Genomic DNA, 20,498 nt, shown 5'->3' with positions numbered 1-20,498 from the left:
TTGGGAAGAGGCTGTTTCGACCGCTTGTTATATATTCAATAGAACATATAGTCGATCAATTAGGACAACTCCATTTTCCTTGTGGTTTGGAAAAAATCCAAATTATAAACATCTAAGAATCTTTGGATGTCCATCATATGCACTCGTACCGCTAGAAACTCGATCAAAATTAGATAATCACGCAGTTCGCACAATATTTGTTGGGTATAGCGAACCTCATGGCTATAAGGGTTATCGATTATACGACCCAAAATACAAAAGATTTATATTTAGCCGACGAGTAATATTTGATGAAGACAAATTGATATCTAATCCTCATTCACATCATGGCTATGAAAAGATACAAGACGCGACTACGATGTCTAACACTGAATCCAATAAAGTAATATCATCACCTACTAATTCTTGGCGGGCTCCACAAATGTCCTCGGAAATTCAACAAGTCACAATTAACTCTCCTCCATTAATGCCCTCATCTCTAGAGGTCCTCCCACAAGTCTCAGGTTCAACCAATGACTCCAACTTATTGCCTTTAATAACCAAACAATCCCAACAAACTGATGTACACACTCCAATTTTACACAGTAACCCCAACCAAAGTAAAAAGAGCCTTAATAATCACCATAGCACTCATAAGGAAAAACTTTTAGATGGAACAGAACTGACTCATATTGATTATTCATGCTCCCATCCTATCAAAAATCTCCTTATTCCACTACGACGATCCTCACGTCTTAATGGCAAGTTGAAAACCATTGGTCACAATGATGCAAACGTAATTAAAATAGGATGTAGAAATACTTCATATTCCACTAATAATCAACATGTAGAACATACAAATAGTTTTGACATTGTGAAATCACCTAGTTCACTTAGCTCTACATCTACTCCAAAGAAAGTTCGTACTATTCAAGATCTTTATGATCACACAAAAAAAATAGACGCTCTTGTTGCGGACCATCAATTTGAACCTGAGTTTGCATTTTCGGCTCTTGGTTCCCCCTCAACCACATCAGACATGTCTGATGATCCCTTAACTATCAATGAGGCATTGCAAAGCCCAGATCATAATGAATGGCAAGCTGCCATGGCAAAGGAACTTGAATCTCTTGAGGCCAACAAAATGTGGACCCTAGTACCACTCCCAATGGGATGCTCACCTATTTCATGCAAATGGGTGTTGAAGAAAAAACTAAACCTTGATGGTACTGTTGCACGTTACAAAGCCCGACTTGTCGCTCGTGGTTTTTCTCAAGTTGAAGGACTTGACTATTTTGAGACATTCTCACCCGTTCTTCGCATGGCATCTTTTCGGCTCCTAATGGCTCTGGCCACCATTCTTGATCTTGAGGTACATCATTTGGATGTACAAATGGCATTTCTACATGGTGATTTACCCGAAGAAATCTACATGTCACAACCCCCTGGGTTTGAGTCACACTCTCAACCAAACTATGTGTGTCGGTTACATCGGTCACTTTAAGGACTCAAACAATCTCCTAGGTTATGGTTTCAAAAATTTAACAATTTTATGCTCTCACATGGCTATTCTAGATTGTTATCAGAACCAAATATATACATTAGACATAATCATACATCTAATCGGTTGTTAGTGGTAGCACTATATGTGGATGACATTCCTATAGTTGGAACACCATCTGAAATTACTCAAGCAAAGCTAGAACTTTCCAAAGCATTTTCAATAACAGATTTAGGTCCCCTATCTTATTTTCTAGGCATGCAAGTTACACGTAATCGTAGTATGGGCACCTTGATCATTCATCAAAATAAATTCATTAATGAAATTTTGAAATCCTTTGGAATGTTAAACATTAAACCTTGCCCTACTCCCTTATCACTAACATGTAACTTAAGCATATCCGATGGTCCAACCACAAAAAGAGATATTAATTTTATGCAACAATTTCCCTTTAAACAATTAATAGGAAAAATTCGATATTTAGTCACAGGAACTCGTCCTGACCTTTGTTTGGCAATTAATTATCTATCGCGCTTTATGCATAACCCCGACCTTATGCATTGGAAATCACTTCAACGAGTTATGCGATATCTAAAACACACATCTAAGTATGGATTAACATATAAACGATCCCAATTCGAAAGACCAATCAAATCACTTGTTGGTTGGTCTGATTCGGATTGGGGGGGGGGACGTTGATTCTCGAAGATCTACTGCTGGTTTTTCTTTTATAATGGTAGGAGCAACAGTGACGTGGCAATCAAAAAAACAAGAATCTATGACACTCTCATCTGCTGAAGCTGAATTCGTAGCAGTGGCATTGGCTGCTAAAGAAGGATTATGGTTGCAAACAGTGTTAAAAGAACTCCAACTATGTGAAGCACTTCAATTGAAAATCTTCTGCGACAATATATCATGTATCTACTTAACGAAGAATCCAAAGCACTCGGAGAAAACAAAACATGTGGATTTAAAATATAACTTTATACGAGAGTTGGCCGAAGAAAACAAGCTTACCTTAGAGTTTACATCGACAAATCATATGTGAGCTGATTTTCTAACAAAGGCTCTACCTTCGGACAAATTTGAAGCTTGTTGTGAAAATTTAGGATTACAACGATACACAACTAATTAGTTTATGGGGGGCTGTTGTAATAAACTAATTAGTGTAGAATAAATAAATAGGAAACTAAATAATAAAAACGTAACCTTATGATATGAAAAGGTGCACCCCAAAAATAGGGTGCACCTATAACCACCACATTTGCTCTCTGTGTGGTCGGTTGGTTGTAAGAGAGACAGAAACTATCATTCAATTCAGTTTTCTTCTTCTCTTTCTCTCTCTTTCTCTCTCCCTCTCTTTCCATTCCATATTCCCCTATTTTCCACAGGTAGAAACCTCATCACCTCTATTGGAGGAGTTTCCCGCCTTTCTCGCCGAGTTAGAGGCCACATTTGGAGAGACAGACCGACGACGTACAACTCTTAACAAGATTTATGCACTCGAACAAGGTTCGCGTGCAGCTTCAGTCTATGCTTCAGAATTTCGACAACTAGCATGCGACGTCAATTGGGATGATCAAGCTTTAGCTGATCACTTTCGGCGCGGCCTTCGAAGCAATGTCAAGAATCTTCTCTTAAACTTTCCAGAGCCCACCTTGTTATCCCAAGAGATTTCACAAGCAGTCCGTTGTGACAATCGTCTTTTCAAATTTCGCCAAGAAGAGCGCCGAACTTGGGTTCCACCTCATTCACTTCCACGCCACGCCCCGGTCATACAACCCCAGGCATCCTCACACTCGCCTACTTTGGCAGATGCTCCTATCCCCATGGAAATTGATCAAGCCCGATTTCGGCCATTGACTGATGTTGAACGACAATTTCGGCGGGCTAATGGCTTGTGCATGTATTGTGGCACCTCCGGTCATGTCGTTCGCCATTGTCCTAGGAGTACTCGCCCACAATTCGATCGAGCTAACGGACCCCAACATCTGGAAAACGACATCGTTCGGTTGTAGTAGGAGCCATGCAACTGGACATCTCCCGTCGCCCACATTCTCTTGGTTCCATTGCTGGACCATTAGGCAATTTCACATTGGAGGTATGGCTTTCGTTTAACTCTAGTTCCATTCAGTCTATTGCTTTACTTGATTCTGGGGCATCTTCTTGCTTCATCGACGTCGCGTTGGCCCAAGCACATGGCGTACCTGTCGTTGGCCTCTCAAAACCCATTCCAGTTGAAGCCATCGACGGGTGCGTCCTCTCGTTAGGTGCAATTACTCAAGCTACAATCCCATTACGGCTTTGAGTGGGCTCACACCAGGAGGAGCTCGCCTTTTACCTCATCGCATCTCCTCAACATCTGATCGTCTTAGGACTAACGTGGTTGGAATGCGCACAATCCAATAGTGCATTGGTGCAACTGTTCGATCACATTTAGCAAGCCAAGATGCTCGTGCAAAAGTATGAAGGTAAATTCAGTTTCCTATCCTTCGGAGACGGTCGACTTCGAATTGACTACCCCATCATCGGTCCAGGATGGGTTTGTTTGTGGCGCCATTTCTAACACACTCCATGTTATTCCCGAAAAATACCAACACTTCTCCGATGTATTTGAGAAATGTAATGCTGATCGTTTGCCTGAACACCAGCTCTACGACTGTTTGATTGATCTTCAAGAAGGTGCGTGTCCACCCTTTGGTCCTCTATATGCATTGTTTGCAGCAGAGTTGAAGGCCCTTCATGTGTATCTCGATGAGAACCTCGAGAAAGGATTTATTCAACCTTCTAAGTCACCAGCCGGAGCCCCCTTTTTATTTGTGAAGAAGAAGGATGACTCTCTAGGCTTATGCATCGACTACCGAGGTCTCAACAAACTCACTGTGCGCAACCGCTATCCGCTACCTCTGATCCCCGAACTCCTTGATCGGCTCCGAGTTGCGCGTGTCTTCTCCAAAGTTGATCTGCGTGGAGTGTATAATCTAGTACGCATCAAACCGGGGGATGAATGGAAAACCGCATTTCGAACACGGTATGGGCATTTCGAATACAAGGTAATGCCTTTTGGTCTTACTAACGCTCCCGCAATTTTTCAACATATGATGAACGATATATTCCGGGAATATCTTGATCTTTTTGTTGTCATTTACCTCGATGATATTCTCATTTTCTTGCCAAACATGGAGGAGCACACTCACCAAGTCCGATTAGTTCTTGCCAAACTTCACGAGCATGGCCTTTATGCCAAAGGCGACAAATGCGAGTTTGACCGTACCTCGATCGAATTTCTGGGCTACATCATCTCGCCTACTGGCATCACCATGGATATGAAGAAGGTCTCTGTCATTCAAGCGTGGGCGACTCCAAGGCGACTTAAAGATGTGCAATCCTTCCTCGGCTTCGCGAATTTTTACTGTTGCTTCATCAAGTAGTTTTCCACCCTAGCACAACCTCTGATCGCTCTCACCCATAAAGGCACTCCATTTTTATGGACCTCGGAGGCGCAAAATGCGTTCGACTCACTCAAACATGCATTCGTCATTGCCCCGGTGCTGCTACATGCCGACCCACAAAACCCTTCCAAGTCGAAACCGATGCCTCTGACTTTGCCATTGGTGCCATCTTATCCCAAGTAGACGACAACAACCTAATGCACCCAGTGGCTTACTATTCCAGAAAATTTACGGCATCCGAAATCAATTATCCCATTTACGACAAGGAGCTTGCTGCTATCATTGCTGCCTTTGAAGAATGGCGACCCTACTTGGCCGGCGCACAACATCGTGTCCAGGTAGTGACTGATCATAAAAATTTAGTTTATTTTTCCACCACTCGTACTTTGAATCGAAGGCAGGCCCGTTGGTCGACATTTCTCGCTGACTACGATTTTGAGATCGTATTTTGACCTGATGGCCAACATGGGAAGGCTGATGCCCTTTCTCGCCGAGCTGACCTTGCACTCCACCCTGGGGATGCTGCTTATGCTTAACAATCTAGACGTTTGTTGAAACCCGACCAATTGCATCTTTTTGCCAGTTGTATGTTGCAGGATGATTCTTTACTCCAACAAATCACTGATGCATCCAAGACCGATGCGTTCGCTAACGAGATTCTAGATAGTCTGCAAAACCCCTCCAAGGCGACCAAAAGGAAGGATCTTGACACCTTCACCATACAAGAGGGTTTGTTGTTCCGAGATCATCTCTTATACGTCCTAGAGGGCCCATGTCGCACCTGGGTGTTGCGGGAATGCCACGATGACCCACTTGCAGGTCATTTCGGGGTCGCGAAAACCCTCGAGCTAATCTCTCGGGGCTATTGGTGGCCACAACCATGGAAGTTGGTCAAAGAATACATAAAGAGTTATGAGGTTTGTGCTCGCTCCAAAGATATTCATCATCGGCCATACGGCTTACTACAACCGCTTCCATGTCCTCGTCGTCCTTGGGCCTCTATCTCTATGGACCTGATAACTGATCTACCCTTGGTCAATAGCTATGACTTGGTGTTGGTCATTGTCGATTGGTTTACGAAGATGGCTCACTTCACTCCATGCTCCAAAACCATTTCCGGAGAAGGAATGGTGCATCTACTACTCAACAATGTGGTACACTTGCATGGACTCCCCAATGATGTCATCTCGGATCGCAAACCCCAGTTTGTCTCTCACTTCTGGCAGTGCCTACTACAAACTTTAGGCATCTCTGTCAAGTTGTCCTTCGCTTATCACCCCCAAACTGACGGGCAAACAGAGCGTGTCAACCAAATCCTTGAGCAGTATCTTCGGTGCTCGGTTAGTTACCAACAAGATGATTGGGTCAACTTACTTTCGCTTGCGGACATCACCTACAATAATTCTCTCCATGCATCGATTGGGGTCACTCCCTTCTTTGCCAACTATGGTTTACATCCTCGCTTCAACATTTCCCTTCCTACCACTTCCGTGAACCCTTCGGCGGAGGATTGCGCCCGCATTTTGGAAGAACTACATCATGATTTATCCTTGGAGCTTAGTCTTGCTAGTGAACGATACAAGAAGCAGGTTGATCACCATCGATCTTCCACTCCACACTTTGTTGTTGGAGACATGTTCTGGTTGTTACGTCGACACATCTCTACTACTTGTCCATGTGCGAAACTTGATTACAAGAAGTTGGGACCATTCTGTATCATCGAGTGCATCAATCCCGTCGCCTTTTGGCTCGCCCTTCCATCCCACTTCCGGATCACCATCGATCTTCCACTCCACACTTTGTTGTTGGAGACATGTTCTGGTTGTTACGTCGACACATCTCTACTACTCGTCCATGTGCGAAACTTGATTACAAGAAGTTGGGACCATTCTGTATCATCGAGTGCATCAATCCCGTCGCCTTTTGGCTCGCCCTTCCATCCCACTTCCGGATTCACGATGTTTTTCATGTCTCCCTCCTCGAATCCCATTATGCTTCACAACTCCCATCACGCCAGGCCCCACCACCACCACCTGTGCAATTGACGACAGAGGAGGAATACGAGGTCGACCAAATCCTTGACTCACATTGGCACCGTCGACACTTGCAATACCTCGTCCTATGGAGAGGTTACCCCAAGTACAAAATGCCCCATAGGTCGTCCATTCTGGGCCACGTGGGAACCATCGGCAAATTTACAAAATGCCCCAGAGGTCGTCCAAGATTTTCATCACCAATATCCCCACAAACCAACGACCGATTTGGGAAGGCGGCGTAGGAGGGGGGATAATGTCAAGATTCGAACTCTTGACACGACCATGTTATAATCTAGTATTATGAGCTAACCAAGATATCTAGTACATAGCTATGTATGTAATTGGTCCTTATTATTTTTCTAGCATCATGTGCATAGTTGCTTCCTTGTAGTATTTACGCTTGGCACACGCATGCATACCTACATGCTCTATTGTAGATTCACATGCGTACAACAAGTATGCAGATTGTGTTAATGCTTTCCTGGTTCATCTTGTAGAAGTTTTCGTCGGATTTCTTTTGGTTCTGTACATCGGCACGAAGGATTTGGAGCTCCGCTGCCTGCTTCAACCATTGTTCTCATACTGCTGCGGGACACTCTTCCAACCTCGCTTGCATCTGTTCTCGTCAAGCTCCGATAATCATCTAGATGCATTGGATGCCCATTTTTACCTTCTCCTTCGTGGCTTGCTTTTCCTGTTTCAGCTACTTGATCAGTTGTGTGGCAACCGCTACTTGGAATTCATAGTTCGTTGCTTGGGTCTGGTAGGTTCTTTATACTTATCTAATACGATATTCGACCATTCTACTACCCGGTTATGCTCCATCATCAACTCCATCCATTGCTTTTCCGCGTCCTCCAATAGCTTCATCGTTGTTTCCCCAACACCTTCTCTTGCACCGCTAGGGCCTCCGTTTTGTCTTTCACTTGCATACGGGCCTCTTTTATTTTGTCACGCTTCTAGTCGTATTCTTTCTCGAGCTCTTTGTGCTTCCAGTACAACTTTTCAAAGTCCTCTATTTCTTCTTTGAGGCGTCTGTTGGCTTGTCCCTAAAACCGATTGTCCTGATCTTTTTGTTGGCAGAGCTCTTATTTAAACCATGTGATTTCCATTTCCGCAATCCTTTGGAGCTTATCCTTGTCCTACTGCAACATGTCTTTCTCCTCATTCAATCGCTACATGTTGCTTTGTAATCACCAGAGTCCTTCCATCCTCCGTTTTTCATCTTCGACTACCCGTTCCAGATCCTCCTTTTCTTCTTCCAGATCCTCCGCCTCTACGGTCTCCTCGTGTGTTGTGTTGTTTGGTTGTTCCTGTGTCTTGTCTTGTCTTTTCAGCTTGAGCCGAATGGGTTTTGTTGGTCCCAGAATTGCTCCTTTCATAGAAGTTGGAGGCGTTTTCGATCGTCAAGGTTCTTCTTCAACCCAACCAAGGGTGTGTTTGGCCAGCAGTTGTTGCCCCTTCGTCGGCTACTCTAGCATCGTCTTTGTTCGTTCCCTCTTCTTCGGCTTGATGGTGAGTTGCGGCGGTGCGAGGATAGTTAGCCACTGTGCCACACCGGTCCAAACCTTCTTCCCGACTACAACTGCGGCTATGGCAATCCAGAGGGACTCTACTACAATCAAGGGCCAGTTGACCCGTAAGCCTTCAAAAGATGTTGCGAGTGGTCGGGAGTGGTCCCATTGGATGTGCCAAAATATTGTTATCGGTTTTAGGGTTAGGGTTTATGATTATGATGAAAATAGGGTAGTAATGGGGATGGAGATGACAAAGATGTTGAGAAGCATTGCGGGTTGGGGGGTGCATGAAGCCATATTCAAGCAATACTCTAGCAATTTCCTAGAACAAGACATTTTCTCCTCCTTGAGTCTGATAAGCCTTATTGGTGATGGAAAACTTGCCGAAGTATTTGTCCAAAAGTTTTGTGGACGCTTCTCAATTGACTACAATCCTTCGGATCGAAACTCGATAGCTGCCTAGATAGTTGCTTCAGAGATATCTTCGACGTCAATCGTTTTGGCAATCTTCTCCGGGTCTTTGTGCGGCAGCGCCTCAGCTACTCGGATGAAGCCTTCAACCCTGTTATTCTGTAGCCAGTCCTTCACTTCTACAAATAGCACCATTGGTTTTGTGTTATCTTCCTCGAGGTTTTTCCGAAGAAGAGTTGTTTGTTCTTTGCCGGTTCTTTGAGTTTTTCTCACACGCCGCTTCTTGAAATTTTTCTGTCACGAAATGAGATTCCCTCGCTTCCTTTGCAACCTTCTATTCCCATGTCACTTTGCGTCCTCTATCCTCACGTCACCGCCTATTTTGGGTTCTCACACCTACATGTCGTGGTCAATTATTACATGATAATGACACGTGGTGTTTATTAAGTGCCCTGTTGACATCGTGGTTTTAGTTGTCTTTTCAATCATTGCCATGCTTGTCTTGTATGTTGCCCGATACACCCATAGTGCGCTCTGAAGTTTCGTATCCCAATCCGTCTGGTTTTCGTTGATTATCTTTTTTAGTATTGACTATAGTGTCTTGTTCATTGATTTTGCCACTCTGTTGGTTGTGGGTAGTATGACGTGCTTTTCTTGTGTACTACGATGTAAAATAGTGTCAAAATTTCCATCATCTGACCGATGAAGTGCCCGCCTTGGTCACGGATGACTTCAATCGGGCATCTGAATTAGCACCATATACACTCATACAGAAATTTCACCATCGATGTCACGGAATTGTCCCGTAATGACAATAGTCCGTATTTGTTCTCGGTTCGTGTTGTTGCCGGCTTGAACGGTCTGATGAAATCAAGTCCCCACTTTTGAAATGACTCCAGTGATAATACCGGCTAGTGGGGCATCTGTGCTTGCTTCATCGGTTGGCCCATTCTCTAGGATAAATTGTTAATCCTGGGTTGGACTTGCCACTAACACAGGGTGTCCTTCTGGATCACTTCACCAAAGGGGTGGTTACAGTTTTATGCTTCCGACACAGATATCACTTTATCCGACTGGTTCCGGATTAACAACTTACACAAGTTCATTACACGTGTAAGATATGATCGATCGTAAGCATAGAACGGAAAGTAAGTAGATGCACAATAATCTTAAAGCCAACTTTACTTATATTAATTCTGTCCATTAATACATCATTCTTCAGATCCTTTTATAGGCATCTGGTTTTGTTTACAAAACAGGGCCATATCGGCAACCGGTGATGAATCGGTCCCGATCCAAATTGGTGCAACTCTTCAAGATCTGTCCATTCCTATTTTAATTCTAGCTAATTAATGACAAATACTAATAACTTAATTTCCTCTTCCGACTCATCCCCCACTTGTCTTTCATACTACGGCCACCGGCCAACACATGGCACGCCCGTGGGAATGTGCCTTGTATGTCAAACCCATAGGGTAGCTTCGTAAATCCTCGTCGGGTATGTCGAATATGCTTTGGTCTAGGGGTTCGAGTGGTTCTTCATTCTGCTGATACTCTTCTGGTTGTTGTTGCCCTTGTTTCGCCTATTGTTGCTCCCCAGCTTCTTCCGTCTAAGGCATCTCCGTTCTTGTGCCAGTTTCGGCATTCTCTCTATTTCCGGTACCTGCTTGCTGCTCCGACCCGGTCACTTTGTTCTCGTCCCCACCAGCTCCCCTTGGTTGTTTACCTTCAACTTTATTTGGCAGCTCCTCCTGTTGCAGTTGTAGTTACACAATCTGCTCCTCATCACTTATTTTTATAGCCGTCGTTCCTTTTTCTGCTTCCAACCATTGACGTTCCCATTCAAATTGCTCAAATTGAAGTTGTGTTCTGACCTGATCATCATCAAGTCTTTCCATCAGCCTCTGGATAGGTTCAAGTTGACAATACTTTTTGCCAAGGAAAAGAAGTCATCTACCAACTCCTCTCGGATGGTGACAATACTTTCTTCATCCATCTTGTAAAAATTGTCACCGGCCTTCTTTCGGTTTTCTGCATCTAATCAAAATACCTCTAATTCCGCCGCTTGTTGCGACCATTCAGTCCACCAGCGCACCGAGTTGTCGTCGATATTCTTCTTTGTCCAGTCTTTCCATGCGTTCACCATTGCCCGGATATTGCCCACTCTGAGCTTTGTCTTGTCCTCCGCAACTTGCTTGTCCTCCTTCAGCTTCTTAATGAGGGCGGTGATAGCTTGAGCCTGCACTTCATAGTTCACCAACTGGGTTTGGTAGGTTGTTTGGACCCTATCCAAAGCCATTTTTGCTCGTTCTACTTCTTCATAGTGCTTTTTGTTTAGCTCCATTTTTGCCTTTGCCGCTTCTACGAGTGCCTTCGCAGTAGCAAGCATCTTGGTTTGTTCATCCACTAGCGCCTCCGTGTTCTTGGCCAGTTCCCTCCATATTTCTTTCAAATTTTCTTGCTGTCGGCCAATTTCTGACCCAAGCTTCTTATGTTCGGCATCTAGTTGCTTGTGGTCTCAGTGCAACTTTTCAAAATCCTCTGTTTTCTGCTTTAGCCGACGGTTTATGTGGGAGCGCGCTCGATCCTCTCTTTCCTTCTACTGCCAGATTTCTTCTTTCAACCGCTCTATATCTGTCTCCACCATTCTCCTTCTCTCGCATCAGTTTTTCTCTTTCCTCCTTTAGCCGGTTGTTGTTTGCGTGACTTTTTGAGATATTTTCTTCTATTCTCCACTTCTCTTCTTCTGTTGTCTGCTTTTGCGTTCTCTCTCTCTCTCTCTCTCGCAATGCTTCTTGAGCAATTAATTCCTCCCTTAAGGTTAACATTTCCTGTTCTCGCTCAGCATCTTTTTTTGGGGTTGTACTAACCACTGGTTGCGCATCCATTTCCAGAGCTTCCTTTTGTAGATTAGTCGGTGGCCGTTACTACACTTTGTTGACCCATGTTAGCCATGATGACCGCGTATTCCTTGGCCCTTTTCAACTCTTCCTCCAAGCTCCGGATTTGTGCCCCTGGCTTCTCTAATTCTTTGGTTGTGGCTAGCAACCGTTCCACCTGGCTTTGTACTTCCTATTGCTCGTCCTCCATTCGGTCGGCCACACCGGATACTTGCTCTCCGAACCACTTTAACCATTGGTGGCATGTTCCTTGTTATGTTAGGACAACAAACTACTGCCCTGGCTCCAGTCTTGGTTTGTGCTCCTTCCTAAGCCATTGGGTCAGTGGTTCTAGTGTTCACTCTGGACGGCGTTCCTTGTGTTGCTGCGTTTCAAGACCCGGTGGGATAAGTTCCTCTATAGCGGGTTCTTGTTGAACCGTTGTCACCGCTTCTGGTCTTATTACCGGCTCTTCTTTCATCTTGGGTTCTACCTCCATTGAGTGGGTCTTCGGATTACTAGCCTGCTCCAGGCCTGATCCTTCCCCTTGCTGCTCTGTGTTGTACTTCTTTGGGCAATGTCGAAGGGCCTTAGCTAGTTTATCTTCAACCTCTTCCTCCGCGGTTTCTTGGTTCATCCTCCGGACCAGGTCATCCATGTCCATGTCCGTGTTCTGCCGGCGCAGCTTGATTTTGATTGGTTTGCTACAGAACTGGCTCCACCGACTCTTGTTCCAAGGTTGTTTGTCCTTCCTACTGAGATGATTCCCCTGCTGTCCATCCGGGGTTGGGAGTTGCTGTCATTTGGATGCCTTATTTGGTGTAGTTTCCAGCCAAGTCCACTTCTTCGGCTTGATGGCGTTGTCGTGAAGATTTTCGGCAATAGTGTGAAAATCCCATAAAACGTACAAAATCGAGTATTAATCATGTAATACAATAATTGTGAAGATAACATTTTTAATATCTAAGTACAAAATGATGGAGGTTTCGAATGCACTTTATTACACGAGAAATGGACAACTAAATGTCAAGATATGAGGGTATAAAGTTTGTGAAAAGAAAAGAGAAAATTGTGAGATATCCCACATAGGCACGACAAATACGGCTCTCATCATATATAAGGTGGAGCAAAAGATATTATCTTTGTGTCTATGTGTGGAGCATAGAGAGTTCAAGGTAACTTGAACTTAGAATGGAGGTGGCTAGCTACTCGAAAAGGGTTTTGGCCAACCAAAACCGGACCGGTGATGGAGCCGGTGATCCGACGGCAATCCGACGGCGGCATCGGTATCCGGCGACGGTATCCGGCGAACCGACGACTAGATAAAATAAATATATAAAAATATATACATATACAAGGAGGCCAAGTATGGATTTGAACCTTGCACCTCCAAGTTAGGAGTCAAATGGCTTACCATTAAGCCATAATATTTAGTTGAAATTATATTTCTATCATTGTACTTTTACATGTAAATTCTCATCCATGAGTGCTAAAATGAGTGACATGGTTAGCATGCACCACATGTAATACTTAAGCGCCAAATGGCAAACATGCAATTTATGCATGTCTTGTACCCTCACATGCATCATATGCATGAGAGCATCTATAAAAGAGGGAAGGGGGGAGGAGAAAAAGACGGGTTTTTTTATGAAAATTAAGAAGAAGAAATTCGTTATCAAATCAATCGTGTAATCTCATCTTCTCTCTTTCCCAATCTATCTTAAGTACTTTCCTGCCAAAGCTTGTATCGATTCTAAATCCTTCTGGTCCAGAACCCCGGCGGTTCCGCCTCACGATCCGCGCGTAGTGACGGATCTTCACGACAGCGTGTGTTGGGGGTACCAAATATGTTAGCCACTAGACCAACCCACACCATGCCTTTGTTGGCATAAAAGACTGACTCCTTCCAAATTGTATCCATCCAAGTCTGAACTCGTTAATAAGTTAGGGCTTAGTATATAAGCGAATACCTAACATTGTAATGAGTGATGACAAGCAGAGTATTGTATCTCTGAAAAAGAACGAAGTAATATGAAGCTTTCCATTAAAGCTCCATCTCTGTAAGTCTCCACCACGCCTATTTTATTTTTTGTATGTGTTGTTTGTTGTCCAGTACCGACTACAGATCCACACACGTTTCCACACATAGCACTCGACACCCCACAACTGGTATCAGAGTTGAATCTTTGTTGTTCGACAGCAATAGAAAATAGAAAAAGCTGAAAGAAAAGACCAGGTTTAAAATCTCAGCTTCACAAACAGAATATGGCTTCAACATCCAGAACAGGAGTAGAAATCAGAAAATTTGACGACAAAAACTTTGCCTTGTGGAAGGAGATCATGCAGGATGTGCTGATCATTCAAAGACAGGTCGAAGCCATACGGCACAGCGAAAAACCTGCTTAAATGACAGCCGAGGAGTGGAGATCAACGGACGAAATCGCACGTTCCACCATCCTAATGCATCTGCCCGAAAACGTCTATTTCAGCATGGCGAAAGAGACGACATTGTTCTCATTGTGGGAGAAACTACAAGTCGTCTATGAGAAGAAGTCCTCATCTTTGAAATTGATCTTGATCAAACAATTGTTCAACATGAAGATTAAAGAGACTGATCCGGCAACCCCCCACATCAACACCTTCAGCAGGGTGTTGTTAGAGCTCTCGTCACAAGGGATCAACTTCGAAGAAGAAGTGAAAGCCCTTGCCCTCCTATCGAGCTTGCCGGCAAGTTGGGAGATATTCTGTACAACTTACGCCAATAGCCGACCGATCCTAAATCTGGACGAAACCACCAGCCAAGTCCTCACAGAGGACATCAGGCGAAAATCGATGGGACTAACCATCGATGAGTCGGCAAAAGCCCATCACTCGACCGAGTCGTTAGACCGACCGAGTAGTTAGACCAACAGAGTCGAACTAAAGAACAAGCTGACAGAACTGGTCGTTGCTACAGTCGATCGAAAACAAGGGGTGACTGACAACGATCGAAGTCGAGAACAAGCCGAACAAGTGAGTATTGCACACATTGCAGGAAAGCTGGCCACAATGTTTCTGACTACTAGTCAATAAAAAGAAAAGAGAGTGGTCGGCGATCCGAGCGGCATCAGGGACGTTCCTACTTGGATCACTCTCCAGTCGGCAACCAGATCAATGTTGCCGACACCCGACCCGGACAAATCCTCTCCCTAGAGGATTCAATGATCGGCGAAGTCCTCTACATTGCACAAGTTGCACACACGTGGCTACTAGACTCTGGTGCCACATTTCACGTGACCCCCAACATTGAATGGTTCTTGAACTATTCAGCCGACGCCAACAGCACAGTCTGACTGGGAAACGGGCAGGAGTGCAAGATAGCTAGAACCGGGGAGGTTCCCATCAGATTTCCAAATGGGAACACAATAATCTTGCACTGAGTTTGGCACGTACCCGATCTAAAGAGGAGTCTGGTCTCCATCGGCATGTTAGCCGAAGACGAGTATCGAATAACTCTACACTAGTCGACATGGGTGATCAGCCGAGGAAACCTCAAAATCGGTAGTGGGCATAACTATAATAATTTATACCCATTAATGGCGATCAACCCTGAAGGGGCCGTGAACGTAGCCGAGAAAACTTACCCGAACCTATGCCATGGCCGACTTGGCCACATGTCTCAAGCCGGACTTGATCGGCTGATGTCGGTCGGCTACATCCCGAAACTCTAGGCAAAGACGGACTTTTGCGAGCATTGTCGATATGGGAAACAAACCTGAAGTCTACACTCTCTCCACTACGAGATGGTACGACAACCCCTCAAGCTTGTGCACACAGACATATGTGGGCCCATGCCAGAGTGATCACTAGGAGGCTCCCGGTACTTCATCACATTCGTAGATGACTATACACGGAAAGTTTGAGCATACTCCATCAAGTCCAAAGATGAAGCGCTCGAGGTCTTCACTCAATGGATATCTGAAGTGGAGAACCGGTCGGGACATAGAGTGAAGACACTCCAATCCGACAACGGAGGTGAGTACACCTCCAAAGCCTTCAAACAGTAGCTGTCCAGAAAAGGGATCTGACATCAAAAGACCGTTCCTTACACACCCATGCAGAATGGGGTGGCTGAACGGATCAACCGTATGATCCAGGAGAGGGTGACGGCAATGCTCCAGCAAGCCGGACTGAAGCTGGAATTTTGGGCCGAGGCATTATAGACGGCAGTGTACCTGATAAATTTGGCGCCGTCAAAAGCAATCAGGCTCGAATGGCCACATGCACTATGGTCAGGAAAACAACCGACCTACAATAGGCTCCATATATTCGGATGCGAAGCCTATGCGTTCATCCCTAGGGACAAAAGGACGAAGTTGGCACCCCATGCAACAAAGTGCATATTTCTCGGTTATGGAACCAATGGGGACTTTGGCTACCAGCTATGGGACCCTGAGAACCGGAAATTGATCCGGAGCAGCGACGTAGTCTTCAATGAAGACTCTATCTTCTCTCAACGGAACCAACAGAAAACAGTCGGTAAGAAGGTATCCTTCAAAGATGACAGCACTGTCGTAGAAGAACCGACCCAACGGGCCGAATCGGAGACTCGACAAATAGTCGAACTCCAACAAATTCCCAACTTCCCTACCGACACCGAATTGGCAACAAGTCCTAACGTCGAACTCAAAGACCAAGCAATCAAAGACACAGCCGAATCGACAAGAGTTGACAAAGAAAAAGGCCAGTCAGAATCGAGTTGACAACAACCACATGGGAGAACAACCAGACACCACTGAAATCCCAAACCGAGGGTGGGATACCTAACAAGACTCCTGACACAACTAGTTCAACAAATACCGAACCAATCGAAGAATCCGAACCAGATATTATCGCACCAAGGAGATCTAGACGAGCTCGAAAGCAAACAGAGTTTTATCAACCGTGCCTCGACTATGTCCACTACACGGATGCAGGCGAACCACACACGTATGATAAAGCTATGGCCGCACCAGACACCGAAACATGGTTGTAGGCCATGAAATCCGAAATGGACTCGATTCATCAGAATCGACATGGGAGCTGGTCGAACTACCAACAGGAAGAAAGCCGCTACCTTGCAAATGGGTGTTCCGATACAACTATGTATTCGACTCAGAGAAACCCAAGTACAAAGCTCGGCTTGTCGCGAAAGGATTCAAACAGGAATACGAGGTCGACAACGACGAGATATTCTCACCAGGAGTCAAGATGACCACCCTCCAACTCCTACTAGGAGTCATGGGGACAGAAAATCTTGAGCTCGAGCAGATGGACGTAAAGATGGCATTCGTACACGGAGATTTGGAAGAAGACATATACATGTCTCAACCAGCAGGCTTCATGGCTACGGGGGAGGACAGTCACCTCATATGTCTACTAAAGAAAAGTCTATATGGCCTAAAATAAGCACCGAGAATGTGGTACCAGAAGTTTGAGTCCTACATACGGTAGCTTGGATACAACAGATCAGACTCCGACCCATGCATGTATGTTCAGCAACTAGCCAATGAGTCAAGGATCTATCTGATCCTATACATCAATGACATGTTGATTGTAGGGAGCAATCAAGCAAACATCGGTAAGCTGAAGCAGAGCCTTCACACAAAGTTCGTGATGAAGGAACTCAGACAAGCCCGACACATACTGGGCATGAAGGAACTCGGACGACCAACACTCTCTGACTCTCCCAGTTCAAATACACCAACACCGACATGGAGAACACGAAGCCAACACCGACACCGCAAAGCCAACACCAACACCGACTCTCCCAGTCAACATGGAGAACACGAAGCCAACACAGTCACCACTTCCGATGTCAATCAGAATATCGGATAGAGACTCTCTTGCAACGGACAAGGAGAGAGAGCTTAATGGAAAGATACCCTACGCATTGGCAGTAGGAAGTATCATGTACGCAATGGTGGCAATCCGACCCAACCTAGCCTATGTCGTAGAGGTGGTTAGCCGGTACATGTCAAACCCAAGAAAGAAGCATTGGGAGGCCGTCAAGCACATCCTTAGGTATCTAAAAGGAACCACAAATGCACAACTAACCTTTAGACTGACAATCTCAGCCGAAATCGAAGGCTACACCGACTCCGACTATGCCGGGAACACGGACAATCGGAAATCGACATCAGGCTACATCTTCACCTATGGTGGCAGTGCAATATCATGGAGGTCGAAGCTTCAACAATGCACGGCTCTGTCTACTATAGAAGCCGAGTATATAGCAGCATCGGAAGCAGGGGAGGAAGCAATCTGGCTGCACCGATTGACTGCGGACTATCTATTGTGACTCACAGAGCGCAATACACCTCATCAACAATACCTTCTACCATGCGAAGATGAAGCACATTGAGGTGCAGTATCATCATATCCGGGAGCTCATGACCAAAAAGAAACTCGAAGTCCGAAACATCGACACTGAGGTGAACATCGCCAATTGCCTGAACAACGCTTCGGAATGCTAAGTACGAAGATGGGGCTACGACAAGCGACCGAGTAGAAGAAAGGCGAACAAGGAGCAGAAGGTAAGAGCTGACTGACACTCATATTATAGCTCTGTTGACTCGGCTACTTGCCGACAGACTTGTAACATAAGATCTAGTTAAATTTGTAATCTAGGTTTATGGGGGAGATAACCCCAAGCACTTGTACATGCAAGAAAGAGTAGTCCTTTTATGGAGGAGTTTGTTGGCATAAAAGGGCGACTCCTTCCAAATTGTATCCATCCGAGTGTGAACTCGTTAATAAGTTAGGGCTTAGTATATAAGTGAATACCTAACATTGTAATGAGTGATGACGCGCAGACTATCATATCTCTGAGAAAGAACGAAGTAATAAGAAGCTTTCCATTAAAGCTCCATCTGTATAAGTCTCCACGCCTATTCTATTTTCTATATGTGTTGTTTGTTGTCCAGTACCGACTACAGATCCATACACGTTTCCGCACATAGCACTCGACACCCCACAACCTTCTTCTCGTCCACTACAGATGTGATGCATGCTCGTAGAGAGTCTGCTATAATTACCGGCCAATCCACCTTGAGGAATTCGAATGTGGCGATGATAAAACCGGCTCTGTTCTTTGGCATGGCCGGTGGGCAAGGGTGCACAAAACCATATTGTAATAAAACACAGGCCACCTCTTGAAATAGGGGATCCTCCCCGCCTTGTGTTTTGTATGCCTTGCTTGCGATGGAGTACTCCCCGAAGAACTTTGTCAGGATTACGGTGGAGGGTTTCTCCATGGAGTGCAGCCCTCCGGCAGGAAATCCGATGAGCACTATGCCTTTGCTGATTTCTTCAAGGTCGATTTTTAACGTGAACTTCTCTAGTTCTTCATGCGGTGGCGCGTCTGCCACTCGAAGGAAGCCTTCCAATCCGTGTTTGGTGAGCCAGTCCCTTATCACGGTCGAGAGTGCCATAGGTTTTGTGTCTTCTTCTTCGACTGCATTGTTGTGGTGATGTGCTTGGGCTTGGTTTATTGCCTGTGCTTTTCCGGAAGCCTATGTGCTCTGATGCATTCTCAAAAGCCTTCTTTCGCGAAATGACAGGCTCTCTATCCTCCGGAAGTTTTGTGCCCCCATTATTCCAACTGCCTTTTCTTGATTCCCATGCATGTACATCGTGTACCATAATAGTATGAGTACGCCGCATGGTGCGCTTTAAATGGCTGATGTCACGCTTTTCGTGGTGACCATTCATCGTATTGAATAGTATCTTTTCCTTGTCTCTACATGATGGTTTTTTTTTAATGTACGGCCTAATGTACTACTTGTCCATTGTACCTGAAGGTACGGGCTCCATTGTCAGCGTAGGCTCCCCCCGATTACCTCTTCTGTGTCGGTCTCCGGTTGCTTCAACGAGTTCCTCGGCATTTCGTCCTTAGTATGGTTTTAATCGGAAACCATTCACCCCCTTGTCCGATACTTCATTGGCTAGCATGACTAGTTCGTACAATCCATTGAATTTCCTCGTAATCCAAAACGGCTTGCTCCACCGGAACCGCAGCTTCCCCGGCATCATGCCCATCTGGGTCTGGAATACTAGCACTGGCTTGCCGATGCCGAATTCCTTCTCATTTCATCGTATGTGCCGCTCCACAAAAGCTTTTCTCCTATGTTGTTCGAGCTCCAACTGCAACACACTGGCTATCCGATGTTCTTCTCGTTGGCACAATGTTGCTAACCGGATCTTTTCCTATTCCTTCTCGCTTAACTGTTCCCTAACATGTATTAGTAAGCTGGGAATTTGGAACTCCATAGGCATAATTGCCTCCAATCCGAATGCCAATCGGAACGGTGTCGTCCGGATACTTGTTTTGTACGCCGTTTGGTATGCCCATAACGCGATGTGTAGTTTTGTGTCCAAGTCTATTCGGTTCTCATTGACGATCTTCCAAAGAATATTTTGGAGAGTTTTATTTGTGAACTCCGCCAATCCATTCGCCTACGGATAGTAAGGCGTGTTATGCACTACCGCGTAGAATGTCGTCAAGCTTTCCAATACTTGCCCTAGGAAATGACCACCTTGGTCGTTGATCCGCTCAATCGGGCATCCGTACTGACACCATATGTATTCGTATAAAAATTTCGTCATTGATGCCGCGGTGTTATCCCTGAGCGCTTTCACTTCTACCCATTTTGTGCAATAGTCGGTCGTGACAATGATGTACCTGTTTCTTGTTCGCATTGCCG

Source organism: Azolla caroliniana, unplaced genomic scaffold (genome assembly GCF_043228905.1).
Source record: "Azolla caroliniana isolate FFs.n. ecotype wild unplaced genomic scaffold, voAzoCaro1.0.p SCAF_21, whole genome shotgun sequence".
Classification (NCBI taxonomy): Eukaryota; Viridiplantae; Streptophyta; class Polypodiopsida; order Salviniales; family Salviniaceae; genus Azolla; species Azolla caroliniana.
Note: the sequence above shows the minus strand (reverse complement) of the source record.